We start from the raw sequence: 6117 nt of genomic DNA on the forward strand, positions 1-6117 counted from the left end.
AAAAGAAAAAAGGACATCCATCGCGTAGACAGTGGCACAGTGAGAGGTGGCAGGCCAGTAGTCATTCCGGAGGAAATCATCCACTCCAGGACTCCATGTGGCCTCACATGCCTCGCATTTGATCTGAGGCAGTCTGATATCATATCATCTTGGAAAAATAAGGAAATATATACTCACAGATAATCCTGACAGATGCAACCTGTGTCATTCTGACAACCGATATGGCAACCTTTGACTAAGGATGGATCAGGAGAACATTTCTACAAACATTTTGTAAGGAGGCACTCTATTGAAAGTCACACTTTTGTTCATTGTTTTCCTTCACATAAGTGGGCCCAGCCAGTCTAATCAACACAAAACCTATGGAAGCCTCTGGATTTCCAGCCTTGATAAAGAAAATTTCTGAATGTGTTTCAGAGTGTAACATGTATGAATGTATCATAATCATGATTCATATATTTGCATACTTGTGACAGAGAGTGAGAGGGAGTAGATATGGAGTGTGATAGCTTTAAGTGAAATTCTGCAGCCACTTCTACGAAAGTGACCCCCACCCCATCCATAAAGTTCTTCTTACCATTCATTGTAACCACAACTATGAATCGGCCCATGATGACACTGGACGATCCTCGAGAACAGCTGCATATCGCTGGCATATCTAAAGGTATAAGACGCTCTTGAAAAAAAAAACAAAAACATATGGATGAGAATTAAAGAATAATATATTTATTTACTGGCAGCTATTTTTTAAACCAGATGTACTGGACGGCTACCGGATTTAATTGTCCAGGTGATAAATTAAGTCTGTTCATTTCAAAAACTACAACTTACCACACTGGGTCAGAACCCTCTCCACAACACATGTCGTTGGAGGCAGTGGATTAAAAAATGCATCTGTCATTGAATCCCTGCTATGGAAAACCTGAAGACGATGGACCCTGGCATCACACTTCTCACAGAGGAATGGGTGTGGTCGGCAGTCACAACAGCAGATGACGGCTGGACTGTTCTCACAATGCTGGCAGGTCTGATTTGCCACATGTTGACGAGCCACCATAGTGTTGACCAGCCGGGGTCTCTCTTTGGCCCACCACCCAGATGTGAGGCTCTTTCGTGTCAGCCAGTCTGTTGAGGCTTGAGCTTGAGGTGGTGTTTCAGCCTCACATATGTCCTCAACACCCAGTGAGCATTTAAACTCTTGAAGGAAGGACTCTGTTAAAACAACGCACAAAATTGAAAAATAATAGGCTAGTTCATTATAACAACAGAAATTGGCATTAAACAATAGCCATTTCGTAATCAGTGAATATACTGTTTTGAACCAGTGCTGTTTAAGTAAAGAACACACCCGCAGTCACAGATGCAAAGTTGCTGGTCACTTCCCCACTGGTTTCTGCTGGAGCTCTTCCATGACAGACACCAACCCTCTGACCGCTGCGACTAGGACCTGCCAAAGCAAAAAAGCTGTTGCTCTCTACACTCAATGACACAAACTTTATCTGATGCTAGGCACACGCTGTTATGACAGCAAGAGAGAGAGAGATATATATAACAACACAATAATGATAACAAGACAATAAACAGGACAAAATATGGCTCTTAAAAGTGCCTTTTTTGTGTGATAGGATTTAAAATAGGAGGATAGGATGTTGTCGATAGGAAAGGGATAAGGGACCTGCAGAGAAGAGAAGAATAAATCAAAATAGAATAGATCACCAAACTACATATTACAATACAATATACATAGTTAATTAACTGCAGCTCTTGTTTATTCATGCAATAATAAAACATGAATGACAATTAGAATAACATGATCAGGATACTTGTATACACTAGCCTTGCCAGAATTAAAAACATTTAACTTCAAGTAGTAACTACCTAGTAACGCTACATTTCATATTAGTGCAACCTCGTTGTATTATGTCAGTCTTTTTCAATATTATTTAGTGTAAATTAACAAATACGAGAACATGTTTGTTTGTTTTTGCCAATAACTTTTTATATATAATTCTTTTATATAATTCTTCTATCAAAAACCTATGCAATCTTCAGCACAAAACTGTCCGTCTTCACACTCTACCCGCCCCCTCGCTCATCATCCAATCACATACCTGCCTTAAACCCATACACATTCAATGCATCAGACAGTCAATAAACACAGAGAACACGTACAGATACAACATTAAGCAGGGTCGCTACAATATTCCGACTTTATTTTGACTTTATTCTCGTAATATATTCCGACTTTATTTCGACTTTATTCTTGTAATAAAAATTTTTTTAAAAAAATTCTTAATGTGGCCCTAATACTCCGTCTTAGTTTTGAGAGTATGTAGAATTAAAACTATAATTTGTATGAGTAAATTAAAAACAACGCACAAATTTATTTTTGGATCTTTAATTGTAATTCCTGTTTACACAGGAAGTAGTAAGTCATTTGATGGATGCCGTTTGGACTGCATGGTGAGTTCTCTTCAGAATTTTCTTAGTCATCATACCCTGTAAAATATCAACCAAAATGGCTTAACCTAGGGTCTATTGTATCGTGGACGATACAAAAGCACTCTGTTTACTAATTGGATTATAGCTGCGCAGTGCTGTGTGCCAGAGACTTACTTTAAAAAGCGGCTGAAAGATGACGACTGCGCCGTTTCAAAGCGGGGCCTGACATGATCGTAGCCCTTCCAGATGCTTTGTAATCCAGCCTTGAACTTCAGTGACTTTTTGGAGTCCTTGCCCTTTAAATCTTTTAAATCCCTCATGATACTGAACGTTTTTTATGATTATTTATCCATTTTCCGCGCTGAAAACGGTCATTGTTGTCCTTAGCTTCGCTGTTACTACGATCCCCATAATGCTTTGTGTGTCTGTCGACCAATCAGAGTGGCCATGTGGGTCATGTCACATGTAAAGGTCTGTAAAGGTCCAGGTCTCCAAATTCTCTGTGAACTGTGTGACAACTCGCTAGATCACCGCGATCTGTGTCTCTACTCTGTTCACTGGACTGCTGAGACACTCAGAGTAAGAATAGAAGAGAGTTTATCAAGTAAATAATGTGCAGATTGAGATTTGTGCAGTTAGATGACATGGATAGACGTGTGCCCAGGACATATGGATTATATCATGGATATGTAGAAGCTAGTCGTTTAGAGCTACATCGTGTTTGCTTCGCGGATCGGCCGACGACAGGCAGCCATGTTTGACCTACTTCTGACGGAGCGACTGCGTGTGTGTAACTGCGTCACAGAGATCGATAATGGCGTCTTCATCACTGTGAATTTCCATGGAAAAAAAACACTTGAAATGATTCTTCAAAGTGATGATGAAGAGGAGAAGAAGAAGTGAAGGGCAGAAAACTACCATCTGACAGATGAGTGAAGCTTTTCAAGACGGATTTGATCCAGCTGAAGAGTAAGTGACCTGTATTTATTTACAGTATGTATGATATGAATGACATGAATATGAAAAAAATGAATATATGTACATGGGTAGTTCTTTACTTATTTGTATATTTGGTGCTTATTTGTGCAGATATCTAATAGAAAAAAGACATGCAGACACAAATGCATATAAAGGTGTTTTTCACAGCTGTGTGGTGGCTGGTGAGGGCAGTTATTTCAGTGAGGGGCAGTTATTTACACTGAGGGGCAGTGATTCTCAGTGAGGGCAGTAACTTACAGAGGGGGGCAGTTATTCTGAGGGACAGTAAGAAACTGTGTGAGCACAGGATCTTTTGTGGTGTTTGTGTGTGTGGTTCTCAGAGTAGATAACTGCATGAACACAAGATGTTTTACTTTATGAATGAGCTCTTTGCATACAGCACACAGCAGACAGAGTGTGTAGAACAGGTCTGCAGGTTTCAGTGATATGACAAGTGAATAGAAAAACACTGATTTGGTATATGCGATCTCATGTTTCTTTCTTTCTTTTATTTGTTTTACAGTGGTGAAGAGCCTGACACCTCTGTGAAGAGCCTGACACTTCTGCTGCAGCAGCTGCCCATCCCCCCCTGTCCCCTGTCTCACAGAGTCCTCATGAAGGAGCTGTCCAGCTGTCCAGCAGTGCTGATGCAGCTCTGGTTCCTTCTGTCAGGACACACAGGGACAACATATCCGTGTCAATCTCTGCTCAGACTGACAAAATCAGGTGACTTTTGTATAGAAACAAGACTTCCATACACTGCAGGCTGATGAAGCAGGCCAGTGAGTCTCCCCACTGGAAGTGTGAGGAGTCTGATGTGTCCCTCTGTCTCATTGACAGGAACTGTCTTCAGGCATGGCCTCCATGATTTTTATGGACACAAAAGCGAAAGTACTTATTTTGTAAATATGTGAATAGTTTTGGTTGTATAATGACTAGAGACTTTTGTTTTTTTTCCTCCGATTACCAGGACCTGACAGAACAATATTCTAATGTCAAAAACCTTGTATCGGTACTTTCTCTGATGTTTTGAATAAAATTCAGTGAAATTAAATTTCCACCTGGATTTTTCTTTTGTTTTTATGGTCAAATAACTATTTGTACATTAATGTGACACCACTGCAGCTTATATATTATGATAGCTTAGGTTGTCCTGAAAAAAAGGTGTTAAAATCTTTATTGTGCATGTTTTACAAGCATTTTTACACTAAAAGACCAGGCGCATTTAAAGGCCAAAAAATAGGCTTAGACCCCAGAGGGTGATAACCAAACAAGCTTATGATGAGTAGCCCTTATGTCTGTCAAGTTTTGTTGACTTCAATCACAAAATTTTACTGTTTTTTCTTTTACTGAAACTCGTGGTGTTTTTTTTGTTTTTTTTTACCATTTAGGTTCTTAAATGCAGAAGGTGGGTGTTTTAACCTTTATATACTCACTGGCCATTTATTAGGTACACCTTGCTAGAATTGGGTTGGACCCCTTAATTCTTTGTGCCATAGATTCAACAAAGTGTTGGAAACGTTCCATTTTGGTCCATATTGACACCATAGCATCACACAGTTGCTGCCATAGACATATCTACATAGACGCCGCATTGAGTGCTGAATCATACGTCGACGTCGCCGCCATATTGGATGTGGCAAGAGCGAACGGAGAATATGCCTTATTCATTCATGCAGAGTGGCAACACACGGAAAAAAGCTGTGCAAGACCATTCTTTTCCAAGGTTTTTAGCTTACAAACACACACACACACACACACACACACACACAGAGACTGTAGTTGTATAGTTGTATAGATATATGTATGTATATATGTTAGGGGTGGAACAGATCAAAAACACAGACACACACACACACACACACACACACACACACACACACACACAAACATTCAAAGTTACTGTCAAAGTTACTGTACTTGTCTGTCTGTAATTATCACCATAGTGATGTAATGTAATAATAATGATCATAGTAATGATAATGGTAATAATATTAAAAACTTCAAACTTATACAATGCTGTACTATGTATATACTATACATATATTAGATCATTATACACTGTACAGTATAATACACAACTACACTCTGTAGTCTGGCTCAATGTCCCGCCTACAGCAGCACATCTGATTGGTTAGAAGTCATGATCAATCAGCAGACACACTGTGTGACAGACGGGGTGAGACAGAGCTGCAGCGGTGAGCAGAGAGGAGCTGTGTACAAGTTAAGACAGCTGATATCACCAAAGTTTCAATCAACATCACAGTTTGATGATCTGTTTCTATGGTGATAGCAGAGTTACATCAGTGAAAAAAGTTACGGTCTGGATTTCACTCAAGGTGATGTGACGACTTTTAAATCAGTCGCTCTTCACAGAGATGCGCTGCACACAGCAGCGTCTGTCCTCTTTTCACTGCAACTCTGCATTGAGATTTCAGGTTTTATAACTTATACAAAACTAACAGTGACAGTAAAACTATGATGCTCACATGTGGTCCGCAGATCACATGCTGCTGAACCGTAGAGGGCGATCCGTAAGGGACACGAGTCAACAGCGATCCGTTGCAGCCCTAATATATGTTCATCTATGCCCCCCCCATACAGATATATGTATGTATATATGTTCATCAATCAGTGAATATTAAAATGATTAATCAAAATCAGTTAAATGTAAACGTTCGTGCTCTTTATTCAGAA

The 6117-nt window shown here is 39.7% G+C and overlaps 1 pseudogene; it reads right to left on the reverse strand.

Annotated features, from left to right (window-relative positions):
- The window catches only part of LOC146304451 (uncharacterized), a 2971-nt pseudogene extending 1914 nt beyond the window's left edge, over nt 1-1057 (reverse strand).
- Between the last annotated feature and the right edge of the window lie 5060 nt (nt 1058-6117).

Source organism: Lutjanus erythropterus, chromosome 24, assembly GCF_056507025.1.
Source record: "Lutjanus erythropterus isolate fLutEry1 chromosome 24, fLutEry1.hap2, whole genome shotgun sequence".
In the NCBI taxonomy this organism is placed as follows: Eukaryota; Metazoa; Chordata; class Actinopteri; order Lutjaniformes; family Lutjanidae; genus Lutjanus; species Lutjanus erythropterus.